We start from the raw sequence: 18196 nt of genomic DNA on the forward strand, positions 1-18196 counted from the left end.
AGGAAGGAGAAGAGAAAAGGATGGGAGGGAGGGAGGGAGGGAGGAAGGGAGGAAGGGAGAAGACAGGTGGGTTTGAAGTCTGAGCCAATGGTGGGAAAAAGCAGATGGGACTGTGGAGATTGAAAGTAGTTGGGAAATAGTTATTTGGCTAGACAGATGGTAGAAGTGAACAGAAAAAGCAGGTTTGCAGTGAAGAGAGACTGACTTCGCAAGTACTTAAGAAAATATTCCACTATGTAGGGGAAAGCATGAAATATGCAGATTCAAAGACATTAGAAAATGGTAGTGGTTGAATGAAGTGGTGGAGAGCCTGATCAGGAATCGGTGTGAGGGCAGAAGAGAAAATAAAGAAGAAGAGAAAGATGCTAAACTCAAATGTAAGATCAAAGTTCAGCAGAGATTGTGAGAGAAGGGTATTCCGTAGCAGAAAAAAACAAAGGCATTTTTTGAATGGTCAAAAACAGTGCTCAGTGACAGTCACAAGCCGGTGGGAAGGCAGTATAATGAGACTGTGGGCATTTTTGAAATTTCAGAACAGGACTGTTGGATCACATCTGGAAATTTTATCCCTCTAGTACAATGATCCTCCTGCAAAAATTTATTCATTTCTACATGAAATACTTTTTTTTTTTTTATCTTTTCAAAATTTCCAGAGAACTTGCATGGTTCCCTAAAAAAAAAAAAAGTGTGAAAAACTCTATGACATTCTTCAGAAGGTTGGGGTTTTTTTCCAATTAATTCTTCAAGCTTATGAGAAAGCTCAATGTACAAGGAAGTTGACTGTCTACATGCTTTCTCTCAACTCCTTGTTGCTGTAAGCTTTTCTATGTCATTGTTCTTTCTGTGCAGATATGCGTAACTGAATTCCTCCAAATTATTTTGCCATGTTTAGCTTTCCTCTCATCTATTTAAATTCCTTGATCAATTTATTAGCTATTCCCAAGAAGGGTCATGCCACGGCACTCTAATTTGCTTTATTCAACCCACCTCTGAAAAGCACTGATAATTTTCTCCTACCCTCTTTTTAAAATAGCAAGTGACAAGTCACCCATTATTCTTCGACTTCAGCAAAGATATTTAGAATATCCACTGGCAGAAATCATCACCAGCTCTGCAGCCATTTTTCCCCTGAGGAAACACAAAGTGGTAACACCGATAAATAGTGCCTTTTTACCTTACGTTTCACCCTGACCTTATATTGACTTAATAGAATCTTTACCTCTGTAAGGTAAAGATAGGATAAGAGGAAATGGCCTCAAGTTGCGCCAGGGGAGGTTTAGATTGGACATGGGGAAAAATGTCTTTACTGAAAGAGTGGTTAAACATTGGAAAAGGCTGCCCAGGGAAGTGGTTGAGTCACCATCCCTGGAGGTATTTAAAAGACATGTAGATGTGGCGCTTAGGGACATGGTTTAGTGGGCATGGTGGTGTTGGGTTGACAGTTGGACTTGATGATCTTAGAGGTCTTTTCCAACCTTAATGATTCTACGATTCTATGATTCTAAGGGAAGAAGTGTTGGTCAGTGCCACAGGGGCAGCATATGTGTTCAAAATGCTATGTAATTCATTTTCAAAAAACTTTGTGACTTCTAATGACAGTTTTCATATGCTGTAAAACAGAGCACTAAAAAATCACTATACATATAAGATTTGAACATTTGAAACAGATCAAAATTAGGGGAAATCTAAATATTCAAACCAGAATAACTATACTATAAATTACTCACACATAACCTTGCATTTCAACAGTGACCTTGGTCCTAATCAAGAATTTAGGAAAAAAAAACCCAACTCTGGAGAGGTTTTTAAATGCATGCCTCATCAAGTTATCATAATTAAATCATCATTTTCATCAAGCAGTAAAATGTGACCAAATTATCATGCAAAAGTATTAATCACAGCACATATACATTTCAATTGCAAACAGTTTAGGATGCATTTACAAAAGTCTTCGTAAGATAATCATGAGCTAAAATTATGTTAATGTTTTGCCATTGGACGAGGAGTTAAAGGTATTGTAGAAAGTTTATTATTAAAAATATTAAATTCCCAATCCTGAAAATTATTGATATGGATAAGGGATTCATTTTGATATATGTTTAAAGGATTGTTGCACCAGTAATTAATAGACTGAAAAAGCTAAGCATGTTCTTTATATGCCCTATTTTAGGTACACTATACTTAAAGTTAGCTTCAAAGGCAGCCAGAAATAATTACCCATAAGTGTAAGCCCCCTCTACTTAAAATTTACACATCCTTAAAAAGGTTTGGTTACTTTCTTATAGAAATCAGAGGCGTATTAATGCACAGCATCTGAACGTGCATGCATAACACCCCATGTGAAGTCATCTCATTTAATTACATGAACATTTTAACTGTTACAGAAAATGAAACCATGTAATGTAGAGATTATAACTGAGATTGCATTAAAACTCATATATTCTGCAACAAGGATGCAGTGTGCTAAGCAAAATTAATCTCTGGTGAAAAATGTTTTGACAAGAAAAGAAACAGAAATTATTAAATTATTTGTTTCAAATTCATCACTCTAATCTTTTGACATCCCATATGATTTGCCAAAACACTGTACTGTGTGGATATTCTCCACTTTTCTTCATACTAGGTTCCATGTTTTTTATGCTGATGTTTTCATGAGTGGTGAGCAACCTCCTTTTGTAGACATCATGCCTTGCTGATTCAGCAATCAAAACATGACAATTAGATCTGCCTTTCTAAGGAAAATCAGCAGTGTTCCAAGCTCATCTTTCCATATTAATTTCATGCTTCAGGGTATATAAATATTTCTATCTTAACTCCACATAATCCTTCTTTTGGCATCCTCAGCTGTCCTTTCTTCCTGCTGGTTTCTGTTGGTTTTAGTTGCCATCATTCTGGCAAATACAGAAGGGACAGTGTCTCCTCCATTCTCTCTCCTGCCATCCTATCCATTTCCTTAGAGAGAGAAGGTCCAGAGACCTCAAGCTACAGAACCACCACTTGGGACAGTCAAGGAGAGCTACACTCCTTGATCTGTCTCACTACTTGGCCTTCTGTCTTTCTTTGCCTTCTTTACAGAGGAAAGGCTTTCCTTCATATGAACTGTCCTGAACTACTTCCGAACTTTCTGAATGGAGTTACAACATTGACTTGATAAGCCAAACAGCTGAGGAATCTCCTTGCTGTCTGCCTTTGAGTGGATTTGTTTCTAACAAAGATACAGTGGTCAGAAATGTTTCTGGATTTTGCGAGAGTGTTTCTCCTGGCTTGCTTGGTCACATCTGGCATTTTGCTGCTCTGATTTGTGCTCAGATCTCTGAACTCAGTTTTCAGTGGTGCGAAGGTGATATCACATCCAGCTGAGAGAAATAGGTGGGACAAAACATCCCACTCTCCAGATGCTATGGCTACAACTACACTATAATTTTGCTGAGAGATCACAGGTGCTACCTGAGGGTTAGCAGAGCCCAACTCCACATATCTTCACTGCATTTGTGAGCAGTTCAGGCTCCAGCTGACTCAGCAGCAGACAGTGCCAAGGCCATCTTGTCTACTCAAAATCAGCCAACCCAACATCACCTCAGAGAGATGAGCTGCAAAAGGAGGAGAGCAGTCCCAATGTGCTTTGCTCCTTCAACACCGTAAAACATTAAGTAATGCAATAATAAAGTACCAAAATAGGTGTGTTTTACAGCTGAAAGTATACAGCTGAAAGTATACCTGAAGATCTCTTCCCTAAGAAAGAATACAAACTGCTTTACCTCAGCCTCAGACCCAAGTGGACTTCTGAATGTAAATGGCATGGGCAGTTAGCAGATTTGGCTTTGAAACTGGCTCTGGGATTATTCTGCAGGGGAAAAAAAACAACCAAACAAGCAAACAAATAAAAAACAGTGTAAACTCTAGCTCAGAACCAAAGGAATAATTTTAACAACTTCTTCTATGCCAGTAAAGGACCAGGTGAATTCTTATTTGATCTGTGTTAGTCTGCCATACTCTTGTGCTGCTTGTTAGAGAGATAAAGGTGTAGATTGTATCACTGCTGATGCAACTGCCCAGGAGGACAGGCCAGAGCCCAGTCTAATGTTTGTACACAGTCCTTGGGTGGAGGTGATATTCTTGTAACATAGGGGCCTCTTTTTAACTTTCCTGCATTTAGAAGAGAGACTGCTAGCATGATTTTATGATTTTTGCAAAGCTTTGGAGAATTGAGAATGAAGCCTATTTTGACAATGACAGAAATTCGTTGTAACTCAATATTTCTGACTGTTTTTGTAATATGCAATTACTTAAGACACAATTTACCTTTCTAGCAGTGGAGCTTAGTACAGAGCTAAGTTATGGAAATGCCTTCAAGAGGACTGGTTTTATTTTTTTTGCTTTTTCGTCCTTATTTTTAAATACTGCTGCCCACACAAGTAATACAAGGAGCTTAATAAACAATGAAGTCTGTTGTTGGACTTGATGAAAAGATCATCTTTAATATTGTAGGTTCTGATTAAAAAATAGTCCCATTACTCCCATTTAGTGGGCAGGTAAAATACAGTTTGGAGAGCTTTATCTCCATGGTATGTGGAACAAGATATTGCTTATAGCAATAACGCTCTGCTGTGTTTATTATTAAGTTGCTGATCTGTAAAACATCAGCTCTATTAAATTAGTTAAAAAAGCTAATCAGAAGAACATTCAGCTTTGGTTTCTAACATATGGGACTTGGTTTACAGTGACAATCTGGCTAAGGAAAATGTCTTCATGAATTGTAATATAGCTTGAGTAACTAAAATTAGATTTTGGGCCTGGAGAGTTAATTAGTTATAATCTCCAGTCACTGGGGAAGGAGACAGTTAGAGAAGAACACACAAGAAATCAAAATCCAAAAAGGAGAGTCAAAAGGAAAAGTCCAGGACATCTAAAGCTACTGGATATATATTCAAAATGTAACTGCAATTTCAAAAATATGCTAAGAACAATCTAGCCTTAGTTTGTTTCCTGACTTCCATTAAATTATAATGTATTGCTTTAACTAATAGCAATACAGAAGACCACAGGAGGTAAGGCAATTTAAATAAATGCTTTCAAATACCTCAGTGAGAACCTGTGCTTATTTCTATGATAGTAAATGAACAGGATGAGAGCATGGGCTTCATCACTAGTCCAGGATTACCACAAATTCTCAGACTGGTTGACACTGGAAGGAACGTCTGGAGATCATCTAGTCCAATGCCCCTGCTCAAAACAGGGTCAGCCAAAGCAGGTCGCTCGGGGCTGTGTGCCATCAGGTTTTTAATATCTCTAAGGATATAAACTCCACAACCTCTATCTGGGCAACCTGTGCCAGTGCTCAGTCACTCTCACAGTAAAAATGTTTTTCCATGTGTTCAGATGGAAACTCCTGCATTTCAGTTTGTGCCCATTGCCTCTGGTCGTGTCACTAGGCACCACTGAAAAGAGCCTGGCTCCATCCTCTTTGCCTCCTCCCTTCAGGTATTTATATACATTGCTAAGATCCCCCCTGAGCCTTCTCTTCTTCAGGCTAAAAAGTCCCAGCTCACTCAGCCTTTCTTCATACGAGAGATGCTCCAGTCCCCTCATCATCTGAACTGCCCTGTGCTGGACTGTCCCCAGTAGTTCCATATCTCTCTTTTACTGGGGAGTCCAAAATTGGACACAGCACTTCAGCTGTGGCCTTACCAGTGCTGAGTAGAAGGGAAGGATCACCTCCCTTGACCTGCTGGCAACACTTTGCCTAATGCAGCCCAGGATACCATTTAGCCACCTTTGCTGCAAGGGCATATTTTTGGCTCATGATCAACTTGGTGTCCACCAGGACCCCCAGGTCCATCTTCCTGTCCTTCATGTGCATGGAAATGGTTTCCAGGATTAGCTGTTCTATTAGCTTCCCAGGATTCAGGGTGTGGCTGACTGGCCTGTAGTTCCCTGAGTCCTCCCTCTTGTCCTTTTTGAAGATAGGAGTGACATATGCTTTCTTCCAGTCCTCAGGCACCTCTCCCAATTGCTATTTTCATTCACAGATAATCAAGAGTGGCCTCACAATGACATCAGTCAATTCCCTCAGCACTCATGGGTTAATTCTATCAAGGCCATGGACATACCTATGTCCAATTTGCTTTAATAGGCTCTAAACTGATCTTCTTCTACCAAGGGTACATCTTCCTTGCTCCAGACTTTCCCCCTGGTCTCCAGGTTCTTGGGTATCTGAAAGTCAGTATTACTAGTAAAGACTGAGGCCAAGAAGACGTTTAATATCTCAGTCTTTTCCATGTCCTGTATCACCAGGGCACCTGTCCCATTCAGCACTGGGTCCATACTTTCCCTAGTCTTCCTTTTGCCATTTATGTACTCACAGAAGCCCTTCTTATTGTCTTTGACATCCCTCACTAGATTCAACTCCAGATGGGCTTTGACTTTCCTAACTGTGTCTCTGCATGCTCAGACAGTGTCTTTAAATTTTTTCCAGGTTTCCTGTCCCTGCTTCCACCCCCTGTATAATTCCATTTTATGTTTGAGTTTTGCTCGGATCTCCTTGTTCATCCATGCAGGCCTCCTGACATTATTGCTTGACTTCCTGCTCATTGGGATGGACTGCTCTTGAGCTTGGAGGAGGTGATCATTGAATATAAACTAGTTTTCTTCAGCTCCTCTTCCCTCCACAGCCATATCCCATGGGACTCTACCAAGTATATGCCTGAAGTGGCCTAAGTCCACTCTTTTGAAGTCTAGGGTTTTGTTCTTGCTTCTTGGGCTGCTCCCTCCTTTCAGGATCCTGAACTCCATCATCACATGGTCCCCAGAGTCAAGACTGCCTTAAAGCATTGCATCCCAAATGAGCCCTTCCTTTTTTATGAGTATGAGGTCCAGCAAAACACCTCTCCTCATTGGCTCCTCTATCACTTGGGTCAGGAAGTTGTCATTGATGCTTTTCAGGAACCTCCTGGGTTGTCCATATGTCACCCATACTGGTCTGCTCTTTAATCCTTACTCCTAAGCTCTTAGTTGGCTCATCATCCATCCCCAGGCAGAGCTCCACACACTCCAACTGTTCTTTCACATAAAGGGCAACTCCCCCTCTTCGTATTCCTGGCCTGTGCTTCCTAAAGAGCTTGTATCCCTCCATTGCAGCACTCCAGTCATGAAAGCCATCCCACCAGGTCTCCGTGATCACAAGAAGATCATAGCCCTGCAACTGCACACAGTTCACTAATTCCTCGTGTTTATCTGTGAAACTGTGTGCATTAGTGTACAGCCACTTCAGGGAGGCATTCCAGCATGCTGATTTCCCAGAAGGCGTCAGGGGTAGGTGTTCCATAGTCGTGCCTTGTAGGCACTTCCTTGCTTACATGCAAATGCTTGAGGTGACCCCACTTCAGCCCTGCTTTGTTGATTTTGCTCATCAAAGGCCCCAGGCCCTTTGCTCATCAAATTTGTCCTTCAGTCCCCCCGCCAGAGCTGCTGGTAACTCTCTACCTCCCCCAGAATTCCTAGCTTAAAGCCCTCCTTACCAGGTCATCCATCCTGCTGGCAAAGATACCTTTGCCATGCTTTGTGAGGTGGATCCCATCTCTCCCAAACAGATATTGATCTTCAAATAGAGTCCCATGGTCACAGAAACCAAAATCCTGCTGCCAGCACCAGCTCTGCAAGCAACTGTTGACACATAGAATCAATGCCCCCCTCCTTACACCCTTTGCCCTCACCAGCAGGATTTTGGAGAACACTACCTGTCTTCCATACCCTCAACCATCGCTCTCAGACCTCTGTAGTCACTTTTGATACTCTACAGGTTGCCCCTGGCAGTACCACTAGTGTCCACATGAAAAAACAGCAGAGGGTAATGGAGGGTTGGACAGGACTCAGCAGTCTCTCCACAACATCCCAAATCTGGGCCATGGGCAAGCAGCAAACTTCTGTAAATGACAGGGCAGGTTGGCATATCCATACTATTTATCAGCACATTTCTTGACAGTTTCCAGGCCAAGATTTTCCCCCTTAAAATGCCCAGGTGTAGTTCAGGCAGTGTAGGCAGTTCCCAGCAAGCAGTAAGGACAAGGTGTCCTGGTTTTGGCAGGGATAGAGTTAATTTCCTTCCCAGTAGCTGGTACAGTGCTGTGGTTTGGATTTAGGATGAGAATAATGTTGATAACACACCGATGTTTTAGTTGTTGCTACGTAATGCTTACACTCGTCAAGGACTTTTCAGCTTCCCATGCTCTACTGACTGAGAAGGCTGCAGGTGCACAAGAAGCTGGGAGGGGGCACAGCCAGGACAGCTGACCCAAACTGGCCAAAGGGACATTCCATACCATGTGACACCATGATCAGTACATAAACTGGGGAAAGCTGGCTGGGGGGGCCGCTGCTCGGGGACTGGCTGGGCATTGGTCGTCAGATGGTGAGCAATTGCATTGTGCATCACTTGCTTTGTATAGTAGTAGTAGTAGTAGTATTGTTATTAGTAGTGGTATTTTATTTTATTTCAATTATTAAACTGTTCTTATCTCAATCCATGAGTTTTCTCACTTTTACTGTTCCGATTCCCTCCCCCATCCCACCAGGGGGCCAGGGAGTGAGCGAGCGGCTGTGTGGTGCTCAGTTGCCGGCTGAGGTTAAACCACGACACAAGACCATGATGTTTTTTCCCCCTCTGTGGGGCCAGGGAAGGAGTTTAGCCATATCAAGCCATGTTATGCCATGCTGCTCGTTCTGAGGTCAGCCTAGTGGGCCTTGGTCCATTCTCCTTTCTAGAATAAAATATGTAGGAGACTGAGGAACTGGAAAGACAGATCCCTCAGAGGAGAAAGTGTGTTTAACATCATGAAAGTAGAGAAGGAGAAAATGGTAGTATCAAATAAGGAGAACATAGGAAGAGATGGGAACTGAAATCATCCAGGATACATTTGATTTCTAAATCTTTATACAATGACAGAAAGAAACAAGTTTTATATAAGACACAAGGTGTTATTTTGAATTGAAAGGGTCATATACTGAAAGAATTTGAACAGAGGATGACTCCTTGTTAGTGGACTGGTTCTAAAAAATGTAAAACATTTTTCAAAGTACAACAGAGCACAAAAAGGCAAACACAGCAGTATAAAGCAAAGGAAGAAAGGCGTAAAGACAGGTTGATAGAAATAAAGATAAAACCAAAGTGTGCACTCAAGGTAGAAATGAGCTAAATAAGAGATTAAATTTGGATTTATGGAGACTAATAAAGATGGACATAAGCTCATTAATAGAGGATTATTAAAGTTCATCCAGCTATCTGCATACACATAAATGTGTGATACTATGAGCCTAACCGGAACTTTGCTATAAGATAACAATAAAAATATATTAATATCATGGGATATAAATTGTTTTTAGAATGGACAGCCAGTGTAATGATGCTCAGGCAGTTAAGACAGAGAGGGAGCATTATCACTGTGATGTACAGGTAGGAGGCTGATTTTGCTGATATATCTCTTGTGTATTCTTCAGCTAAAAAATTTTTAGAAGTGTTGCAGCTGAATAGATCACTATGTGGGCTGTATTCAGAAAGTCAAAACATGGACTCCTTAGGCAATCACAGGCCTGTGGGCCAGATTGTTGAACATCTTAAGATGGAGTGGTATTTATTAAAGTGCTTATCCCACCTAGGGGACAACTTATGCTATCTTCTTTTATATTTGCTAGTACGTGTATAGGCGGTGAGGGAAATGTTATTCCAACTAAATACTTAGCTGCAGTTGGACATGCCTCCATAAAACTATATCCTCCATGCCCAAAATCCCAGACGCTATGATTTAGTCCCACCTTCCCCCCCCCCCGCCCCCATTCAGACCCATGATCTGGTTTTCCTATTAGTAGTACTTTTTTTCAGTTGCCATTTCCAGTTGCGGCTATCTCTTCTGATTCATAAGGATAAACATATCAGCAGATATCAGTCAGGACTATCTCAGTGCATTCAGTTTGTTCTCCAAGCACTCAGAGATTAGGAAGATTCACAAAGAATTCAAAAGAAATATGGGACATACACCTAATCCACTAGAATATCCCTCCCCTTGGAAAGGGAGAACTGTAGAATTTAAGAAAGCATTTGACATCAGCCAGTTAACAACACTTCAGCACTAAGGATTTGGGCCACCTGCTTTCCATTGAAGATACCATGAATGGGATTCATAATGATCTTTTCATACATGACCTAAGCACACGTATTTTATTCCCTTTTCCATTCTATTTCAAGTACATTCATGTGTTCTTTTTCCATCTCTCTTCATTTGGTGTGTTTCTTTCAGAGTTGATGCATATCTCCTTGACACTAATAAAAAGAAATTAGATGCCTTCATTGGGCTGTGATTCAAGACTTTGGGTCTTTGAACATATCTGTGGCTTTGCATGTCTTTTCAGAGGAATTTTAAACGTCTGTCACACACAATACAATGCAGTTGGTTCATAGCTGTCATGACACTGCTTGGAATAAAAAAAGGTGCAGATTCAAAACATGCCACTAACAGAAAAATATCCTTGCTACAACTATTACTTATTAGTACTGTAATTGTGCCAAGAGATTACAGGCATGAAGCAGGACTTCACTGAGCTATACATTGCTTACATACTAAAAGAAAGATGGTTCTTTTAAGTTCTTTAAAGGTTTCACACTTTAACACATTTTTAAGAACTTGCTGGTTTAATTCAGTAAATGAAGACTGGAATATGACTGCTACCTCTGACTATGTTAGGGGGAGAGAGGAGCAAAGGAAGCAAAACAAATTCTAACTTTAAAGATTAAAGCAAATTGGTCTGATATAACCATGAATGAATGCAGGCTGAAACTTTTTAGATTTTTTAAAACTATAAGATTAAACTACAAGATTCTGGAACATCCTTCCTTTAGGTATAGTAGTGTAAACAGCAGTTTTATAATGGAGTTAAGTGAGTTTGTAAAGTGCTTGGTCTGTTAAATGTTCTAGAGTCTGTTCCCAGGAGACAGTCTGGAATGAATTGGTCTGGAAGGAAAGAGATTTGGGGCAAATGAATGTAAGCTGAGCCATATCACTTGGTCTCAGGACCAGAGGATGGTCTCTGGCCTGTTACATTAGCAGTATGGTTTGCAAGTCCTCACTCCCTCTTTTGTTGCCTTTCTTGTCCCCAGACACCATCTTCTTCAGGAGTTCCATATTTTCCTTTCTTTCATAAGCACCATTTCTCATCACAAGCCTCCTTATACTGCCTTTGCCTTTCCTCCCACTTCCCCACTCCTACCATTCCACTTTCCTGTGCTAGGGGCTTGTGACCGGACTTGGCCAAGACAGAAGGTCTATGTATACCCATTCTCCTTTCTTCCTTCAACATTTGCTGATTACGGATGGTCAGAGAACAGCTTTGAATCAAAAATACTTTTAATGACACTTGTACAGAATGAGAAGGAACAAACTTTCATTATCTCCTGCCCCTCTAGGGAACAGGCCAAACGTCCACGCTTCTGAATTAGACCCTTTGTTTGGGGAGCATGCAAACCTGAGACACTACAGAGCACAGGATAGTAAGACTTGGATAAAAACATATTTGTCTTTAGTTCCCAGACTTTAATACATTATTTTAAGTTAAGACAAGAAAGAGGATTAAGCAGATGTCAATGCCCATGTGCATGAGTTACAAGAAAACACAAAATGTAGTGTTCCAAAAACATGATCACTTTTTCACCAATATTTTAAGGAGATATTTCTGTCCTATTTTAGAATGACAGGGGGAAAGGTATTATCCTGTGGAATGATTTTGAAGAAACAAATAAAGAGAACACATAACCGAACAAGAAGTAGGGACAGATAAGAAACAAAATTGTATTTTGGTTGCACTGCCATTTTTATGATGGGAAGATATCTTCACTGACTCAACTTTTTTGCCAAGAAAAAATACATTTTCTTCTTCCACAATATACTTCTAGTGGAAGACAGAAGTTTGACAGAAAGTTACAAAATCGTTGACATCAACTTGATAAAATACTTTCAGCATATTATCTGATACTGAAGATTTATATCCTTCAATAAAATTATGCTGTCAGTCTGTGCGTTCCAGTGGGAACTTGGCTAACCCATTGGTTATTTTAATATATATCTCATAAATCAAAGGCTCAGGTTCAATCAAAAAGTGTAAAAAATCCCAAAGAGTAGAACAGAAAGGACTTTTTTAAATGCCAGATACTTACTTTTTGAATTTTGAAAGTTATTTATTAGCTGACTTATAATGAAAATTTAAACATGCTATCAAAGGCATACTTTGATTTTGGCATCAGTAAATTTACTCATATGGTAAACTGGTATCCAGAACTGATTCCTGTAGGACTTGAGGAATTTACATTTCCATGGAAGAAACTGAGGTCTGAACCTGCCACAGGAGAAACCATTTTGCCAAGACGAATACAGACATTCAAAAAGCGATGAAGAAAGTTTTATGCATTGAAGGGAAACCCAAATAAATTATAAACAGAAATTAAATACAAATAGAAATAGAAATCATAGAAATAGAAACAGAAATAGAAACAGAAACAGAAATAGAAATATTGCAAAAAATCCCAGGTAAACGCAAAACATGCCCCATTTCCCAAGTGAATAACATATTCTTAAAAGAAAATTGAAATGTTGTCTACAGTAAAAAAAAATCCAGAAAAGCTGTCTAAAATAAATGCTAAACAACCCTGTGTAAGTGGCTGAACTTATCCTTCTACTTTCAAAAAGTTTGATGAAAAAAGGAAATATTAAATCTATTTGTTTATCACAGACATTTCATTTTTATCTCAATTAAACTGAATTTAGTTTAATAATATTAAGACAAGAATTTTCCATCGCTGGGAACTCATCTGCAGCACAGCAAGATCAAGCCACTTCAGTAATATTTATGATATAGAAGAACTGATTTAGTGAGAAATAAACAAAAAAGGTAGTCCTCCACAAACTTACATGCAATTAACTTCTGTCCAACCTCCTTGAAGTTCCTTCTTAGCCCCAGGTCCATTGACTGCTCAGGCTGCTAGAGCCAAGCAAGACTTGGCAGCCCCACAGTCAGGGGAAGCTCCATTTCCCCTAGGACCTTTGGCAACAACTGGACACAGTGCAGAAGGCAGATGGACCAACCTGTGGCATTTTAGAGGGCACCAGCTGCCTGAAAGTCTGCATAAAATTCAAACCTGGAGATAAGAATGGGTATATTAAGGCAGAGCTAAAATCGTTGCCTGTTGGGGTTAGTGTAGTGATTCATATTCTCCCAATGAAGGAAGGAACAAATAGGATGATTTGTAGCTTAATAAGCTCTGAAGACAAAAACGACCACCAGAGCTATCCAGCCTAACCCCTGTAAGTCCACTGACCACTGCAAGGGGCAGAATGATAAAGAGGTTCAAGTATTAGCCCTTGGGATGCAGAAGATGAAAATCAAACCTTTTTAAAGTTACAATTCTGGCTTTCATAATTCCCAATTATTTTGTTATGATACCTCACAGCAGTAAGAATCCAGAACCAAGTAAGGAAAACAGCAGCTAGACTTTTGAGGTTTTTCCAATCGTGACATTTTGTTTGTTACATATTTTCAGTAAAAATGTGGTTAACAGGAAGAAATTTCAAAATTATTTTTCTGAAGAATGATTCTTCACTTCCCAGTCAGCTTCATGTATAAGGACTAAACAAAAATAAAACTGATTGAGAGAGAACAAGCCTTGTGTTCCCTGGAAAACTCACCTCATCATATCTTCAAGAGAGTATCACCATTATAGTAATAATTGTCTATAGGACATAGTATGTTTTTATCTAACAGACTGAACAAGTTTTCAAACCAAATTTCTCCATTTCCCCCACTTACTACACTTTGTTTCATGCTCTGAGAAGTCCTGGAGCATGCAAACTTAATTACTTTTGGATGAAACTAAACTTCATGAGCACACATAATATTTTCCAGTTGCTAATGGGTATGCAGTCCACAGGAGCACTCTCAAGCTGCTCCAGAAGAAATCCCTCAGAGAGCAGTGTGGATGTCAGGTCCTCAGCACCAGTCATTTGATTATGTTGCACCACACAACATGCTTACATAGACACAGCTTTCCTCAAATCAGTGCTGGGATCAAAGCCCCGGACCTTGAAGGTTTATAAATGCTTATCTTCTAAATCCACAGGTGTTAAATGCCTGAGAACCCCTGAGTGTGCAGGAATAATCTGATGTAACAGATTAAAAAACAGAGGAACATCGATATGTACTGTCATTGCAAAGTATTAAAAACAACCCAGGTGTATTCCTCATGAACAGTACACTGCTCTGTTATGTTTTTAACTTTGCTTTTCTTAAGTCTTAAATACTTTGGATATCATTAGCTGAGGGAAAAAAAAGATGTCATTCTTGTAAATAACAGCTTGGTCTATTAATTTCAGTTTAATGAGCCTATACTATTACTCAAAACTTCGCTATGCTATTCGATTTGGATCTATTTTTAATTTTAGTCCGATGGCTTTTAAATCAGGTCACTGACCAGTACATTTACCCATCTTCAGTTAAAGCAAATATATCCACATTATGCTTTGTGGAGCGTTTCAATGTAGCAGCAAACTCTACGACTGCATTATAAAATCTTGTAGATAACAGCATATAATTTTATCTGAACAGCAGTACTAGTTAAACGTAACATGTCAGTACAGTTTGCAGTCACTTCTCATTACTGTTCTTTACCATTTGTATTTAACACCAAAAATTCCTGACTGGCAGTTAAAAGAGTATTAATGTCTACGGAGATCTCAAGACTTGTATAACTGGAGAATTTGGGCCAAATTTTTTAAAATTCTTGAAGAAAAGAAGCTGCAACATTGTGCAACTTCATTTTTTTTTTCTCTGTTTGCTGTATCTGATTACCTTTCCATTCCTATCATTAGTAGTGACACAAGTTGCTATACTTAAATTTCTTATTAAAAGCTTGGACTTTTTTTTTTTTTTTTTTAGCTATGCCACATGGCATTACAGTGAATTCTACATTGTTGGATTTTTTAAGATAGAGATTTTTTAATTTGTGGAGATTTTTTTCATTTTCATTATTAGTATTTGTTTATTCTACCTGTTATAAGGCCAGCCAGAAACTCTTTTATTGCTTTATATCCCATGTAGTACCTCAAAGGAGAGAAACGTTGAAAGGCACATTTAAACAACCTTTAAAATTACATGATATAATCATAAACTGCCTAGAAGTATTTCTGCAAATCGAAACATCCTAAAATGCTTGTCAAAAAAATGAGATTTTATGGTAATATGAAAGAAGTCTTTGATACCACAATATAAGCATGATTCCCTGCTACGATGATGAAAGTGGAACTGAAATTTAGGAGGACTAATCTTAATCAAAAATTGATTCACATGAAAAAATATCTGATCTAGAAAGAAAGCTCTCAACAACTATAAACTGATACAGTAATTCAAAAGTTACTATAAACACCTAAATCCAGTCAAATAGCTAGAGCTGAAAAAAAAAATCTAAGGGCTTAATTTTAACCATTGAACAAAAACATAGTTTCCAGCATCTTAGTTATCAGACCTTGAATAACAATATGCCAGTTATCTAGTGTAGGAGAATTTGTTGATAAATATGAGTTATAAGACATAAAATATTTTGCATTTCTTCCCATTTTCTTTAAATAAAATAAATATTGCTGGCATTTAGGCATTTTTTTTTTAAATTTTTCACTCTAGCTTCATTAGATTTCAAGTATTACCTTATTTTTTAACATTAATCTAAGATGTACGTTAGAAGTTGTGTGGGCTTCCAACCCAAACTGTTCTCTGATTCAGTGATCCACAGACCTCTGCTTCTCGATGATGGGAAGGATGTCCGCTGCATCTCTTCTGCCGTGTTGTTAGACATCCTCCCAATGGGTGGGTTTACTGCTGGAACCGAGAACTCCATCCCCACACATGTAGGGATGCTGGTTTTGATGTTCTGGCTCAACATGAGCAATTAGTATGCCCAAACTAAAAGAACATATAATAAAACTATGTTTTTCTTTTGAGAGAAGTGAACCGTTACACGCTTTTCTGAGGTTCTGGGCCTTAGCCAGGAGAATCCAATGTATGAGGGACCATGAGGACCACATGATGAAGAAATGTTTTGTCCTTTTTATCATCTCATAGTATGCCACAGTAAAGGACCTTCGTGTTAAGAAAAAAAAAAAAAAAAAAAGAGCTCTGGTCATAGGTATAGCTGATATAAGCAAATTCAGCAGCAGCAGCAGCAGCATGATCAACATCTACTGTTGCTCCAATGTGTGCAATCTCTTCTGAAGCATCTTGTCTGACGCCTGAGTAAAAATACAGGAGAAACAGTATTTGACAGTAAAGAAATAGAGCAATAGCTACAGTATAAAAATGTTTTTTGTCCTTCTAAACTTCCTTAAATTCTGGGAAAAGTACATACTGTGCACATATTATACAATAATCTAACAGTTAAAATAACTCATGATTGTTTTAATATGCAAAGTGCTTGGTACTTAAAAAGTCTTCATCATTTCCTAATAGAAACATTTTAAAGGGAAAACAGATGCAATTATAAAAATAATATTATATTTTCTCACTTATATATTAATCTATTTTCTCTCACACAGATAGAGATGATCAAGGTATAAGGAAATCATCTGGTTGCAAAAGAATATTAAAATCTGAAAATGGTCTTACAGTTCATTAAGGATTTTAAAAGAAGTGTAACCTAATCAACATTCAACTTTTATGTTCTAATTATGTGATAATCAGTAATCACCATTGTCTCAGGTTATATGAACTAATAAAAATCTCTCCCAAGTGCACAATAAAGTGCCACAACATTAACTGAACTACATAGCAAGCAATTTTTGGTTTTAACATTTTTAGTAGACTTGGTTGCACTGTTCAGAGGTTGGTTTTGTTTTTTCTTTTAATTATAGTGAGTAGGTGGAAATGAGACATCCTTTCAAAATTAAAAAAAAAATAAATCAAACATTCACAAATCTCATTTAATGAGCTTTAGTTAGTTTCTATTCTACTGCAGTGTGTTTCAGAATAATCTCCAACAGAATCCTGCAGTGGGGCTATGGGCTGCAGGCTTTACATTGGCTTGGAGGAAATTTCCACTTCTCTCTCAGATAGCTTTGATAGCGAGTTTAGAATTGAAATGCCGCTGAATTAGTAACATTCCAATCTATCAAATCTGTGGGTGATTCATTTTTTTCTCTTCTCTCCTTATTGAATAAGTGATATAGAAATTATTGATGAAATGGTCATGTGCTACTACATCATACTGAACATACCAGCTCAGTCTGTAATTTATGCTTTTTGCACACAAAAAAAAAAATCTATTTTCAGAGAGTGACAAATGTCAACATTCAGCACCTTGTGATCAATATTAATTTCTGTATGGTGTAAACATGTATGTTAATTTCCTGTCATTACAGTAATCTTTCTGTAATTATAATTAAAATAAATATGTATCTGCAGTTACTTTGCAGTTGTACTTTGAGCTATTACTGCTATTTCTGATTCTAAATGTGTGTACCTAACTGTAAACATCACACAGAAATTGAACAGCTAGTTTTTAGTGTAGCAAACACTGAAACAACAAACATTATCTGTTCTTACAGTTTGGGACTGCAACTGAGTACTCTCATGTATTTAATGAACCAATGAAGTGAGAAGAAAGATTTCAGAAGCAAGATATTCTCATACAAAAGCAGATTGTTTATGTTCTTGACATCTACAGAGATTTGTATTATTTTGGTAAATCTTTACTAAAGGTTAGAACAAAATTCAGAAATTGGTCGCTAACCATTATAAATGTATGCCAAATTTAGGAAGCAGAACTTTTAAAGAATACATAACATTTTGAGAAAAGCAACAAGTGAAACTTTTTATTTTGGTAAAAAGTACTTGCCTCCAATTTTTTTTTTTGTTTGAAAAAAAAAGACTTTAAGAACGAAATTCAGGTACATTTAATTAAATTTTACAAGACCCTGAAATAACATGAAGCAGTTTTTCTTTCAGATCAGATTAAATTCTTTGTTTTGCTTATAATCCATTTTAGATGCATTTATTCATTATTTTGTTGGAGGAGAGAAAACAGCAGGTTTTAAAAAAAACCCTGCATGCTTTATATTCCAGCATTTGACCTTAGCTGAGGGAGGGCTGCGAAGCAGGGAGGAGGAGGAGGTAG

Source organism: Pygoscelis adeliae, unplaced genomic scaffold, assembly GCF_000699105.1.
Source record: "Pygoscelis adeliae isolate BGI_AS28 unplaced genomic scaffold, ASM69910v1 Scaffold57, whole genome shotgun sequence".
Taxonomy (NCBI): Eukaryota; Metazoa; Chordata; class Aves; order Sphenisciformes; family Spheniscidae; genus Pygoscelis; species Pygoscelis adeliae.